The sequence below is a fragment of the Fukomys damarensis genome, unplaced genomic scaffold (assembly GCF_012274545.1).
Source record: "Fukomys damarensis isolate Sample0158 unplaced genomic scaffold, DMR_v1.0_HiC HiC_scaffold_29, whole genome shotgun sequence".
Classification (NCBI taxonomy): Eukaryota; Metazoa; Chordata; class Mammalia; order Rodentia; family Bathyergidae; genus Fukomys; species Fukomys damarensis.
Window position 1 is genome coordinate 31,122,294 of NW_022900941.1, and position 15,932 is coordinate 31,138,225.

A 15,932-nucleotide genomic window follows, 5' to 3' on the forward strand; every position below is an offset into this window, starting at 1 on the left:
GAATGTTTAAGTCTTAATGTTAATGAATTTCTTAAAAACAACAAAAAAATCTTTTCAGAGAGTAATAAATATCAAAACAGAGGAAACACCTGAAACTCATCCATAAAATTAAGCTAAGCAGAGAACAAATAACTTAGTAAGGAGACTATGGGTAGAAAGAGTAGAGTCAGAGCCATACATGGGTTAACCCACAAAGCAGAACCACACAGCAAAATTTACTGTAATAGATTGCAGGGTACTAATTCATTATTAGTAGGGGAATTTACTCTTTGCAAACAGCAGGTAGACGAGTGCCTTCTGCATTTGTGAGATGAAGGTACCCTTAGGCATGAAAGTTATATGGATATTATGAAAGATATAGGCAAGGCAAGGACAGCTTCTGCTACCAAAGGCTACTAAGCCATAACTAAATTGGGGCACTGAGTCCTATGTTGGAAAGGGGTGGGGTGAGAGAGCACATGTGCATGTCAGTGATTTTTGAAAATTTGAAAAATATTTCTCTCCTCAGCCCGTCACAGGTCAGATACAGTAGTCAAGGTGTTAGGGTGTCCACTGGCTCGTGGAATTAGGAGAGAAATAATGCTCAGATAATGAAAAATCTACACATATGAGGAGGAGAAATATTAATTGTATTGCAGACAAACTGAAAAGGGTGGCTTAGAAGAGTGGAAGGTCACTCAGTTGTGCCACAGAGACAAAGGACCAAGAGAATGGGCTGTAGAGGAAAAGGAAAGAGACGACTTCACCCATCTTGACCCAGACTCTTCACCAGTTGAACTCCAGTTGCTCTGGCCTTTTTATTCTGGTTCAACTCTGTTACTCCTGCTTCCACCTTCGCCCTTGCTGTTCCCACTGCCGGAGTTACTCTTTTTATATATTATCAGGGCTGTTTTTCTTGCCTCATGCAGATCTTTGCTCAAATGAGAGCTTCTTCCTGAAACTTATTCTACAGTGCATCCATCCGGCATTTCCTGTCCCTCAGCCCTGCATCACCAGGGCTTGATTGATACAATTATCTGATATATTTTTAAATGTCTGTCACTCCCAACATGATTGAAGACTCCAAGAGGATGAGACTGTTTGCCCAATGTGTGCAGTATCATTTCCATAACACCAAGCACAGCACCTGGCATATGGCAGTTCTCAGTAAATATTTGCTAAATGATGTACTAATCAGCAAAGATCTTGTTATATGATTGTGAACTCCTGTTCAGCAGAAGGGTCTTCGTGGAAGGGACTTGGGCCTAAATAAGTTTTAACACAGAACCCATAGGCAATAGACATAAGATCTTCAAGCTGAAAGACTTCAGCTTAACTACATACACAGTCTAAGGCAAAATTCTCAAGTCTTAATTTCTTTCTCTGCAAAATAATTTTAATCATCCTTATCCATAGGTTACTGCAAGGAGATAACAAATGCACTGTCAATAGCAGTCTACATAAGATTATTACTAATATCAATAGTACGTTAGGTCTAATGTAAGCCACTTGTTTAGGTCATTATTTTTGTTTTGCAAGTCCAGCATTATGGGGTTTATTTGTTCATGACAAGCTCAGTTGTGTTTCTTGCACCCATTCAAGGACCAAGGTAAGCACTGTAGACAAAGGAGCAAGGATGGTCCCTTGTGAATGTATTCAAACGTTTGCTCAGTGTAACTCTGGGAAATCTTAAATTTTTAGTCAGCTGTGATCTGCATTGTCATTAAGCCACTCTGTACTGTACTGGGGGGAGAGAGAGAGAGAAAAAAGCATGCCTTCTACCTTCTTAGGTTTAGTGGCAATGGTCTGTGAACTAAACTGACAGAAGACAAATTAGCTGGAAGGATTAAAGAATCCTCTTTAGTGAAGAGTTCAGTGATGAGTAACTCAAAAAGATTGTCAGAATTTTGGATTTTATATAGTATCTTAATACAAGATGATAATTTGTGGAGAAGCAATGAGATGAAGGAAATGAAAGATCAGGATTCCTAGGATGGCAGATTTGGGCGACTTGACAGTGTATGGTAGATTCAAGTTTGGGAAAGATTGTTTATTATGCATGTTTATCCTGAGCAGACTTTCTGTCTCCTGTCATAAGGGTTCCTTCTGTTTCACAATAGCTGAGAAGGAACACCTTCACAATAAATTTGTTACTTTTTACAAAAGGAAAAGGAGAACAAAAAGTTCTTCATTTATTTGTTATTTTTCAATTGCTTTTAGCTGAAAATTTTGCTTATGCCAATGTGGCATCTTTGAGGGTAGCATATTCTGGTGCCTTTTATACCCTTATCCTATGTTGATCCATGATTGGTTTCCTTCTCAGACCTAGATGGCTACAGAATCAGCAGTCAGATAAAGAGTTGTCTTTCTCTAAGCAAGCACACAGGTTCCTAGTACTGGTTGAGGAAGAAGTCATTCCATAGAGCCAATAACAGTTTGACCTGGAAAGTCATTGTTTTGATTTCCAGATCCTGCTTGGCTACTATCAACAATACTTGGCACATGATCAATAACATTCAAATAGGTGACCACGTCAGTAAGAATTTCAAAAATATTTGTGGTAGTTAAAACTTTGCTTTTGGAAACACAAGCACAATTTCTCAGCTTCTAAGTTACTGAGGCAGCTTAGGCCATTGTGTGCCACTTTACTGAAAGTGCCCTCTGACAAAATTGGCACTGGAAGCTAGCAGTTTAATTTAATATGGTTTGGGCAGTAAAGCTGCTTTGTACTCTGTCCCACATGCCGAAACATCGCCTGATCTTGGGGAAACATTTCCCGATATTCAGTAGCTTTCCCATTGTTCCTTCCTGCTTTACCCCAAGGACACATCAGTCTTTCAGAGACCTCTTGATGCCCACATAAGTTTCACATACAGAGTGCTGGCAGGTCACGTGGAAGAGCAATCACTAGGGACTCATTTGAATAAATATTCCACAGACTTTTGGCATTTCTGAAGTTTGGGCGGTGAAGAAAGGGCTAGAGGATTTCTTTGGATTAAGTGGAAGTTTTATGCAGGAAGTTCTATTCTGCTCTGTCATAGAAGCAGTATCAATCTAACACTGTTCCCAGTGCATTCTGGGTGAAAGGCTAACATACCAGAGGGGTCAAACTTCATGTATTCCCAGAGGAATTAAGTTACCTGTGGTAATAATCACTTCCCTGTTAGCCAGATTGTTCAAGATAAACATTCCAAAAGCACATAAATTAAGTGACCTGAAACAGTATTATCAGATTTGCCAGCTCCAAGGAAGCCATTTTCTCCACAGTATGTTCCCAACGCCAACTCTATGAAAGACTCCATGAAAAGGAAGGATTTTCAAGGCCACTTGACTTTAGCAATTCTGTACAATTAAATCCCCTTTTATGAAGTTGTCACAAATCTCACCTTAAAGGACTTGAAAAGAAATACCAAGAATAAAATGTTTTACTTGACTTATTCCAGAAATTGCCCAAGTTATTTGATTGCAATTTCCTCTTTTTTCATTAAACCTAGTAACATTCCACAAAACTAACAATTATTAGTGATCTTGGATGACACTGTTTTAATTATAATAAACACAACTTAACCATTTTTCAGAGATTAGTGTCCAACTGATACCTTTTAGTTTCTCTGGTAATCCTAAATATCATTATTTTAGAGCAGGAGTTTTTAAACTTTTTCTGCAAAAGAGCATATAGTAAATATTATTTTCTTTGAGAGAAATACAGATTCTGTCAAAAATACCCAACTTTGCTCTTGTAGTGTGAAATTAGCCAGGAACAATATGTAAAACAATGGCTTTGGCCATTTTCCAGTAAAAATTTACTAAAACAGGCCACAGATTCAATTTGGGAAATGACTATAGCTTGTAAAACTGTGTTAGAGGGAGTAACACTCTTTCATGCACAATTCAGTTGGCTAATACCATGAGAGTATTTGAAAATAAAAATAAAGTAAAACAAAAGGGAAAGAGGTAGTTGTGATTTTGTTCTGCAGCCAAGCCTGGTCCTCTCTAAAGTGTGGGAGACTGAAGCTATATGCTACGACATGGAATATGATTTGTGATAATCATGGTCAAGATGAAACAGTAGCCTCAGAGAAAGGTCAGAATATGGCTACCCTTTGCAGCTAAGGGAACAGGTATGAACTAAGTGCCCTACTGCCTTAATATTTTCTCTAATTCTCCCCAGTGGCCAACTAGGAACTTACAGATGAAAGAGGAGTGGTTTATCAGCAAGACTCCAAATTTCCTCTTGGAGGTTAAGTACAATAGGGAAGTTCTTAGTAAGGAATCTGCAATAAGTACTAGAAAATACAAAACTCGGGGTTATTCTAAGTCAAGCCCTATTGCAGAATCAACAGTCTCCATTATGCTCTAGGGACCACCCACGGAAAAAGCATCCAAAGATAATAATCTATGACCAGAGAGACCACAAAAATGTGGATGCTGAATTTCTGGCAGGCCCTGATTGTTCATGTTTGAAGAAGTGATTGTCCCTTAGATACCAAGGCCATGTTACTAGCTTTATGCTGGCAAGGTTTCTGTTTATTGATGCTTTATCTTTATGTGACTTTAAAAAAAATTCTTCCTAAGAATTTAGATGTTCCTTCAATATCAAAAACTCTTTAAAGAGGAAAAATGATTTATAAAAACTCGTAGATGAACAGAATGATAATACAGTATTTTAGTGTTTGACAATATCTAAAAATATATAATTTAACTACATTGAAAAGACCAACTAGACAGTGCAGACAAGATGCCAGGTGATCATTGATCAGCTTTGAGAACTGGGTTTCTGAGTCACACCCACAGCTGTTCAGAGAATAGAATCTCAAAGCAGATGATCGGTGATCTGGACCATATGAATGCTCAATATGAAATTCCTGGCAGGTACCTCTTCTTAGCATGAGTGTCATGTGCAAATTCCAAGGTGGAAGATATTACTGATGGACAGTAAGTGCATTTGTTTCTACTCCATTGTAGAAAATAGAGGAGGCTCAGGTTGCAGAATAAAAGCTTTCCCAAGGAGCAGGGTCATTTTAAACCTAAACTGAGAAAGACTCGCCCTATTTGCAAACTAGTGATCTGAAAACTTCATGGATGATTTGATATACATGTTGAGGGGATGACGCTGTTGAAAATTTGGGAGGAGTGAGCTGTGTGTGCCAGTCCCTGAGACAGAAAGAGAAATTGGAAAGGTTTGTATTCGACTTCTCCTTCCTAGGTCACAGAGACTCAGTTCTTTCTTCAGACAGAAGCCAAGGAAAAGTTTTACTCCAAAGTCTCTGTGAAACAGGTGAGCTGCAAAGTGCTGACTCAAATTCTGGGATTGGGAAGAAGGGCTTTCTTTCATTTTACCTTCAGTGTTGTGAGAGCTGAAGGGATCTGGTGCAGTTTGGCAGTTTGAGGGTTTTACAGGCCTCAGGAGCCAAACGTAATGGTACAGGCAGGAAAGTTGTTGCTTTTGGAGGCAACAGCAGATGTGTTCATTCAGCCAAGCTTGAGACACATATCAGAGAAGAAATATCTTTTCTCCCTGTCTTAGGTTCATGGCTGTGGCCCCTAGAAGAAAAGATAAAGAGGAAGTCATATAAATGTATTGGGTGTATGTTGTGCTTGACACAAGAGGCTTCAGAAATGAAAATCCAAAATACAAGGGAAAAATCTACTTTTTGTGTTTAGCTTTGATGGATAGCAGAGACTCATGTAGAAAGATGATTACAGAACAGAATCTCCAGAAAGTGGGTGGGGGGACTTCAGAGACATGGGTGTGCTGCTCCTTTTCTCCAGGGATAGAGAAGGCACTCTGGAGTGGTGTTAAGATCTGTTTCAGAGAGGAAGGATGGAACGAGGGCAGGGTGAGACCTTCTTCAGTTTTATGACCTCTTTGGAGTGGAAGCGTGAAAGGAGATGGAGCGTGATCTTCCTGCTCCTGGTGCCTCCTGAAGAGCCTCAGTGACCTGTTCTGAGGTAGCCTGTGCTGAACCCATGAGGGCGCACAGTGTGGCTTTGTCCCCACTACGCTGTGAGGGATACCATTCAGAGAGAGCCTTTGGAGGGCTCTGAGCCTTGCCTGTGGCAGTACTCTTGGTGACTAGGAGCTAGCAACACTGAGACGTTCATGCCGTTATTCCCATTTTTATTTGTAAGCTACTGAAGTCTGGGAAGGTTTTGGTTATATGTGGCAATATTAAGATAAAAATGTCCCAAAGGAATATGAAGTCACTTTCTCAAAATAAAAACTTCAGTTTTTTTACAGGGTCTGAATCATGTATTGTTATTAAGCAACAACCACCCAAAATTTAAAAACACTAAATTTTAATATTCCTTTCATTGTTTGTATTGTAAGATACGCTGTTAGATAACCACCCCCTTCCACACACAGAGTTCTGTATTAAAAGAAAATAATTTATATATGAGGTATATATAACAAAGTTTATTAAAATATAAACATTGTCTTGTCCAACCAATGCAAGAACTCTATATTTTCAACTTTAGCAATTAAGAACATTTACTGTAAGTACTTTAACTATATAAGTACTTTAATAAATGGTAGTGTGTATATTCCTTTTATTGTAAATGGTAAGCCTGTATGGCAAGGATGAAATTTAAAATTAATTTTCTGTTACTTGCCCCAAGAAAATTTATTTACAAAGTGGATAGTTATGCTTTTCCTGGACAATGGATCCCTATTTCCCCTCAGTCTCTTTGCATATGCCCTGTTATTTTTCTCTACTCATTCTGTCCACACTTTCTTGGAACAGTTCTTCCTCCAGATCTTCATGATCTCTCAGTCCCCTGAGACACTTAAAGGTTATGGCTGTCCTTGACTTTCCTTCCCCGCTGAATCTTTCCTTCCATATTACCTACATCTCATGCTCACGGCAGTGCACACCCTGTACTCAACATTACATCAGGCTTCCAGAGTTGCATGTGATCTGGAGGTGGCCAGCTGTGTATCATGGGACAGATCTGAAAGATCCAGACCTGAGAGCAGCCTTTTGGCAGGGAGGATTAACTTTCACATTTGAAGCATCAGGTTTCAAAGGCGGAAGCCCTGGGTGTGCCCACAACATTACCACAGTTCTCATGTTCATAGAGACCTGGGCTTGCCTGAGCCATAAAACCTTACAGGAATGTCGATGCCTCACATTCCTAGGCCTGTCATCATACCCTGGCTTTGGATTGTGCCATTTCTGCCTAAGGCTGGCCTCCAAGTCTGTTTCAACAAAGGAGCCTGCTCACTGTCCTCACATCACCCATGTGTCTCTCAGCTGCCCTTTCCATTTTTTGGCCAAATTGCCACATACCCACCCTGCACCTTTCCCTCAAACCTTAATTCCAGTTCTGCTTATTCTGTGAGTCTTTTCTTAAAAACTCCACCCATAGGGGCTCAGCCTTGTGGGATTTCACTGTACTTACTGTCTGTCCTAATGTGAAGTTCCCTGAATTGTCATCTTTCTGGATTATTTGTTTTTCATTCCTGTACTCATGTGGCCTTCTGGAGATTATGATTTCTGTTCAGTTCAACTAAATTGTAAAAAAAAAAAAATTGGCTTATATGTTGCTCTGTAGTGTTTAAAATTAAAAAAACTCATTCTGTTGATTTCATTGTGACTTTGGCCACAGAATTGGTGGTCAGTGAACATAATGTGAAAAACAGCCACTGTATGAAATACATACCACTGGGTTAGAAGAAAACAATTCCAGATGTTGCTCTTATAAAATTTTTTGATTTTTCAGAATTAATTGCTACTTTAATATCATATGGTACAAGCAGAACAAATGCATTTGAACCTAATCTAGCAATTAATTCTTCCGGCCAAAAAAATGTGCCAAGTATATCATTATTGACTTGCAACATTTGGACTGTAAATCCTAACAGATTTGATTTCCTGATTTTTATTTCTTTCAATCAAAGGCAATTTGCTTAACTTTCCTGAGCCACACTTATCTGTCCATCCCTCTGAATTATTTAAGAAATCTAAATATTACAATGAAATCAGTTTTAAATAGAACATCTTTAAAATGGCAACTATTTCTTCAGTCCAGTTTTCTATACCAGACCCTATGGAGAAAAAAAAAAAAAAAAGAGTTTAAAATTGGTGCATTTAGGAGAATTCCTTTTGGAGGTAAGAATTGATCTCTCATCTTTGTTTTATTACAACATATTCTTGTGTTTGCTGGTTAGTATTTTCATCACAATTCCTACTAATGCGTGTCCAAATCATATTCTTTTTTTACTTGTAGGAAAACAATTTAATTCCCTGATAGCTATTATTGTTAACCATTGTGTTTTTAAAAAATATTTGGGGCTGGGAGTGCAGCTCAGTGGCAGAACTTTTGTTTAGCTTGTGTGAAGTCTTGGATTTAGTCCCTAGTGCACACACACACACACACACACACCCAGAAGAAGAAATAGAAGAAGGAGGAGGAGGAGGGGAAGGAGAAAGAAAAGGAGAAGGAGGAGGAGGAGGAGGAGAAAGAGGAAAAGAAAGAATGAAGCTTGTGGGAATATGAATTTGTACAGTTACTCTGAAAAACTGAGTGGCAGTATGTATTAAAGCAGACTTATGGCATGACATTTCCACTGTAAGGCATTCTATTCTAAGCAGAAATGTACTCATATACCAACCAAAAGAAATATAATAGAATGTTCCCAGTAATTTATTTGTAATAGTAAAAATCACTGTAATGTCCACCATTAGCATAAAGAACAAATAACTTGTGGCATGTCTAAAGGGGGTATCACAATGCCCAACATGAAACTATACTACAAAGCTACTGAGATAAAAACAGCATGGTACTAGAAAAGGAAAAGACCTGAGGACCAGTGGAACAGATAAGAAGATGCAGAAACAACTCCAGACATACTCAGCCACATCATATTTGACATAGGAGCCAAACACCATCACTGGAGGAAAGATAGCCTCTTTAATAAGTGGTGCTGGAAAAGCTGGGTTTCAACCTGCCAAAGATTTAAACTAGATCTATATCTCTCACCATGCACTAAACTAAAATCAAAATGGATTAAAATCTAAATATTAAAACAGAAATCCTAAACCAGCAGGAAGAGAGGTTAGGTAGAACTCTTGAAGACATTGGCATAGGAAAAGCTTTCATGAACAATACCTCAGATGCAGGTGAACTAGCAAAAACAATCAACAAGTGGAATCTCTTCTGGCTGAAAAGTTTCTGCAAAACATGGACAGTGTGAAGAGGCAACTCACAATGTGGGAAAAACTTTTCACCAGCTGTTCCTCAGACAAAGTCTACTGTTTAGAATATATAAAGAATTTTAAAAAATCAGACCTCCCAAATTTAAAGACCCAATCAAAAAATGGGCATCTGAAATGAACAGACATTTCTCAGACAAAGAAATAGAGCAAATAAATAAATGCAAACATGTTCAACATCACTGGTCATTCCAGAGATGCAAATGAAAGCAACACCGAGGTTCCACCTCGTCCTGGAAAGAATGACTGTTTTCATGAAATCAATCAACAACAAATGCTGGCAGGGATGTGGGGGAAAAGGAACCCTTGTCCACTGTTGGTGGGAGTGTAGACTGGTACAGTCAATGTGGAAATCAGTATGCAGATACCTGAAAGAACTAGGATTGGAAGTCCCATTTTGCAGAGCTATTCCCCTGATGAGTATCTTCCCCAAAGAATTAAAAGAATCATACCACAGTGATATATGTGCACTCGAGTTCACAGCAGCACAGTTCAAAATAACTAAAACTTGGAAACAGACCAGATGCTCATCAACTGGAGACTGGATAAAGAAAATGTGGTATTTTAATACAATGGAGTACTACTGAGCCATAAAGAATGAGAAATTAGAGACATTTATAGCTAAATGGATGCACATTGAGGCCATACTCTGAAGTGAAATAAGTAGGACACATGTGTAAATACCAAAGTTTCAAAACTGAAAGTGTAAATAAGGATCAAAATGTATAATAGTTAATGTGAAACAGGAAGAAAAGGTGCAAAGTGGGAGGGTTAGGGGAAAAGAAAGAAGGGAATGGAATTAATATGAGAAAATGAAAAAAATAGAAACAAAGTCTTTGTAAATAAGGAGGAGTGGAAGGGAGATCAGGGGAAAGGAAAAAAAAGGATCAAGATATATTATGTAAAGGTTTAAATTTCTAACTATGAATGTCATTAGATTATATTCCTAAATTGTACTAATTGTGATATGTCCAAACAGTATAAATCCACACAATACTAAAAACACAGAAACCGTCTCCACAAACAGCATAGAGTCTCACAAATGTAATGTTGAACAAAAGAAAATGAATGAAAAAAAAGATGTAGTCTGATTACATTTACATAAAATAGAAATGAAGAGAAATTTACCAATGACACAAATTCCCCTTGGTGGTAGCTAGGATGCTATTTTGGTGACATTGTTTCTTGGTTCTGTTGTTGATTTTCACAGATTTGCTCAACTGTGTAAATTCACTGAATGCTTTCTTATATGTATATTGTATTTGAAAAGGGTTTTTTTTTTGAGTGCTCATGTCTTTCTTGTCTGTAGTTTGTTGGGGTTGGCTTATCACTCAGGGGCAGGCCAGCAAGCTCTACATCTCCATAGCCAGAGAAGCCACTGGGGTCTCCCTTCTTTTCCTTAAGACTCAGGAGGGAATGGCCAATTCTCTTGCTCTGATTGCCCCAGTTCATTATTTTATTTCACTCCCTGATGTCATTATCACCTACTCCAGGTTAGTATACTCTGCTATATGTTTTGGCATTTGATAATCTTTCAAAAGCAAATTTTTCTTCTTGAATTAATTCTTTCTGATTCTTGACTTTGCAAGGTGCCTCTTTTCATTTGCTATACTTCTGCTTTTCTTTGCTTTAGATCATTACCTTTGAATTTGCAGCCACTTTTCTAGTACCCCAGAATGTTATGGGGACATGTTTTTGAGTTTTTGCCTCATGGTGTCTGATGGCACCATGAGGTAGAAGGTGTGGTCTGTTCAGCAGCTGGAGACATTTTCCTTAAGGAGTTCTAGCAGAGAACATAAAGAGCTCTTTCTGCCTTTCTTTGTTTCTTTCTTACACTAGAGCTATTAAATATGGCTCGATTCATATCGAAGTGCTGCTTAGTGCTGCTTTATAGCCAGCATATGGAGGCCCAGTGTGCAGCACCTCTTTTCTTGGGAAAGGCATTCAAGTAGCTGATTGCTTCTGATACTCTTCTCAGGCTCGTCCAGCCTAATTTTGCAGTTATATCTCAAGAAACAGTTTTATTTCCACATATTCTCACATATAAAAATCTCACCCTATTATGACAACCCCAACCCACTTGGCTAGAGTAAGAATGTAGGGACCCAAGGATATAACACATATAGACATATCTAAGTACATAAAAGAAAAAGAAGGAGAAGTTCTTCACTATAATAGGCCACTAATTAATGTCAGTGTGTCACACACCATGTTTTAACACATTGTATAATAGCTGATGCAGCCAGCACTCATCAGTGGTGCTAAATGGAGAAGGTGAACATTTGCTGGGAACCAGTGTCAGGACAAAGTGTCAGTATCTCCCTACAAAATAGCTATTGATAAGAGAAAGGTAACTATCGTGGCAAAAGTGGATGAGACCAATTTATCCAAGTGAGCAAAGTGATCGCTGCTCCCTCACTAATCATGAGATAGACACAATCTGTGTGCCTCCTGATGTGATGTACTAAGGACAAAACACCACTTTATCACATTCATGCCAGAAATGCATGAGTCTAACCACGAAAAGCACCAGGCAAACATATATTGAAAGTATATTTTCAAAAAGCCAGTGTCATAAAACATAGGCTGAAAACTTTTTCAGGAAAAAGGAGACAAAAGAGACTGAATCATTGAATATGAAAAAAAGATCATGTGTATGATCTTTAGTTGAAATCTTGAACACAGGAAAAGAAAAATAGCTATAAAGGGTACTACTAAGATAATTTGCAAAATTTGAATATGGATACTACATTAAATAATGGTGTTTTGTAGATGTAAAATTTCCTGTATTTGATAATTGTACCATGCTTTTGTTACAGCAAGTACTTAATATTAGAAAATATTTGCTGAAATAACATAGAAAATCCTCACAATATTTACTGCTTCTTTTGGAAGCATGCAGCAAAATGGTAGATGAGATAATACAAACACAGCAAACTGGGGAATTTGGGTGAAAGTATATAAGAATTTTTAGACCATTTTTGCATCACTTTTTAAGGTTTGTATTATTTCAAAATAAAGTTAGAAATGAGTGTTCCATATTGTTCTGAACTTATTATAAAGTGGGAATAGGTACATACTGTTAAAAATCAATATTTCTCTCACTATATTAGAAATTATCTGATTACCAAATATTGCTGTCCTGATATCTGAACATTAGGCAAGTGCATGGCTATTTCATCTCTTCTAAGGTTGTAATCAATAAGAATCCTACAAAATGATTCTAAATGGCTGTTTTTTATTGATTTCCCTTGTACTGACTTTCATTACAAGTTGTTTGTCCAAAAATTCCACGATATGATCCCTGCCTGACTTTCCGGCTTATCTTTAGGCCCTCCTGCCTAGGTCCCTGCTCCTTTCAGCTCTGAGCCACCCCTCTGTAGCCTTCCCACACCTCTCTGCTATCCTCTGCTTCAGTATCCAGCTAGGCCACCTGTCCTACTCTTCTTTTGGGGGGAAGAATAATGGATTGTTATTATTATTTGTTTTTGTTGGGGCTTGATGATATTTTTTATTTATTTTTAATTAATTTTATTGGTGCATTTTAGGTATACAATATAATGACATTCATCATTAGAAATTTGAACCCTTACGTAATATCTTGATTCTTATTTTTTCCCCATTCCCATGCCCACCCTTCAACCCCTCCACCCCTCCCTATTTACAGAGACTGTTTCCATTTTTTCACTTTCTCATATTAATTCCCTTCTTTCCTTCCCCTACCCCTCCCATTTCCCCTTCTCCTTTGCCCCTTTTCTTCCTATTTCACATTATCTATTATACATTTTAGTCCTCATTTACACTTTCAGTTTCTCACACCAGAGAAACCATTTGGTATTTACACATGTGTGTCCCATTTACTTCACTGAAGAGTATCGCCTGAATATGCATCCATTAACTATAAATGTCTCTAATTTCTTTCTTCTTTCTGTACTGGGAATTTATGTTCCCCAAGGAAGCAGTCAAAGCTCCAAATATTACACCCTATGCTCTCACTGTCTTAGTTACTTTTCTCCTTGCTGGGACAACACACCCAAACCCCACAAGTTAAGGGTTTATTTAGCTCACACTTTGTCGAGGTTTCAATCCATGATGGGCTGGCTTCAAGGTAGAGTGGATGGCAGACAGGCATCACAGAGGAGAAACAGATCATGCAGCAGAAGATAGCAAAGGCAAGCATGCAAGGGATAAGACAAGCCTCTTTGTATTGTATCCAGGCTACTGGGATTAGGGTGGTATCAAACCAATCAGTGGCCTGATTTAATAATCACACATCCTTAATCCTAGCACCTTTAATCCTAGCCATTGCACTATGAATCAGTGGCACACTCAACTTTCAGCCACCTCTGAAAAACCCCCACCAATGACTGTATGAGGCTTGAGGGATACAGCTAGACATAAGCTACAACACCCACTTCCTTCCTTTCTCATGATACCTCCCACTTCTTCACCCACTTCTTTTGTCCCAATACTTATCCATCATTCTCAACTTCTGCTTTTGGTACTCTATATTAGGTATTTGTTTTGCTGGATCCATGAAAGTTGCTACAAAGCAGATTATTTTTGGTAATAAAGAAGATAAATATTATTAGTATCATTCAATCAATATAGTAATAGCAACTTCAGATTTAAATTATAATATGTATGCAATACACTCTATGGCTTGTGCGTACATGTCCCCTCAAAGACTCGTGCAGTCCTTTTCAGAGGTAGCTGAATGTAAAGTGTGTCATTGATTTGTGGTGCAGTGCCAGGATTAAGGATGTGTGATCGCTAAATCAGTCCCCTGTTTGGTTTGGTACCACCCTAATCCCATTAGCCTGGATACAATACAAAGAGGCTTGTCTTGCCTTGCTTGCTTGCTTTTGGTGTCTTCTGCTGGCCAAGAACCGTTTCTCCTCTGTGATGTCTGTTTCCCATGCCATAGTGCCTCAGAAGTTTCCTCCATTAACTTTGGTCCGGTATTTTGTCTCAGCAATGGGAAAAGTAACTAAGACACATACTCGTGTGTGTGTGTGTGTGTGTGTGTGTGTGTGTGTGTATTCACTTCCACTAGTCTTCTAAATGTGACTGTTTTTTACAATATAAGTAGCATGTTTCCTCCCTTCATAAATGGGTTGGGGTCAATAATGTTTATATAATCTAGATGCATTTTCTAATTTTATTCCTAAAACAATCTTATGAGAAGGTGCTGATTTGGGGGAAGAGACTTTTGCATCTGAACTTATCCTTGAGAAATCTTCCCTGTGTGGCCCTTCTTGGAAGGCTGGGCTCAGCCTCCCTTTGAGCTGGTTGTGAGGATCTCATCGTAGTCCTTCTTCCAGAACTCTGGAAGCTGGCTTGAACCAAGTGGTCTGAAAATGACAAATCAAATAATCCTGTTAGGCATTTGGCCTCAAGAAAAACCACTCCCAAAGAAGCAGATGAAGCAGAGAAATAGATGAAGTTGCATCGTGGTGGCAACATTTAGTGTACAGTGTGCAGAGGAAGTACTGATTCTAACAGGATGCTAACGATCAGTTTCTTATGTTCGCAGAGCACGTTTCTCTCTCCCTTGTTTCTGCAGTCTCCAGACTGTCAGCTGATACTGTGAGCCCCCTTCTTTCCAGAAAGTCAATTTTGGCCCAACTTGCTGAACTTGATGTATGTCATTTGTTGGATAGAGCTAGGCAATATTAAATTTTCAATTAGGAATCTGATATTTACAGTTATATTACCCAGCATCCCACCGCAGATGATTATCTCAGCCAGAATATAATTCTACTTTACAGGTTTCAAAACAATTTCTCTTATTTTATACAACAAAGTCCTTTTCTTTTGGTACTGGGGATCAAACTCAGGACCTTGTGCTTGCAAGGCAGGCAGTGGAACTACTCAACCAAATCCCCAACCCAACAAGTCATTTTAAAATGTTTTTATCATGTTAATATTGTAAAATTGTAGGCCATTCATCCCTAATAAAATTACCAATATGCAGAATGCTCTGTAGGCAAAATCCAACTGCCACATTCTTTAATACCTTTCAGTAAACTGAACTGACTGCTTTTTGGACACATGTCATTGTGATTTCTTTGTACCTGTTACGACATGTTTTGCTTTGCTTTCCCTCCAAGTGACCTTCAAGCTATTCTGTAGATGCAAGAAGATTAAGACATTTCCTGGTGGAGATTTCCTATTTGGCAGGCTTACCTCAATATTTTGACACTGACCTTTGTGAGAAGCTGGAGTTTTTTCCAATGCAGAAAATGAGTCATTAGTATCAGTTAAGAAAAAATTCTTTAGAATATATTAAGTCAAGGACATGGGCTATGCATGTTCTTCTTTCTGAATGAGAGCTTGAGTGGGTTTCTAGCCCAAACATTTTTCACATTCTTATAACCTGAAGAATTGTTGGAAATGCTACTTCTGAAAGCAGTGCATTGTGGGATTGTGAAGAATACCCTAGTCAAGTCTTAGTGTTTTGAAGTATGGGCAACCTGAGAAGGTTTGTCTCCTGAGAGGAAACTTGCCTTTCCACTCCCTTGTAACCACAGTGATGCTGTGAGATGCTTTTCCTCTTGCCCTTGCACTTGGTCCTTTGAAAGCCTGACTTGTGTAGGAGGGAAACTACATGTAGTTGCAGAAACCTTAAGAATAATAACGTTCTGCCTGGTAAAGAATGAAAATCCCCCTTGCAAGTGCAAGGACCCAAGTTCAATCCCCAGTACAAAAAAAAAAAAAAAAAAAAAAAAAAAA

At 38.4% G+C, this 15,932-nt stretch overlaps 1 long non-coding RNA gene across 1 annotated transcript in view; it reads left to right on the top strand.

The window, feature by feature from the left end:
• The first annotated feature begins 5,212 nt into the window (after positions 1–5,212).
• LOC104860000 overlaps positions 5,213–15,932 on the top strand; it is a 29,415-nt gene continuing 18,695 nt past the window's right edge. Inside the window, exon 1 of the long non-coding RNA XR_779531.2 lies at positions 5,213–5,257. This is a non-coding gene — a long non-coding RNA (uncharacterized LOC104860000). The remainder of the gene's footprint in view (positions 5,258–15,932) is intronic.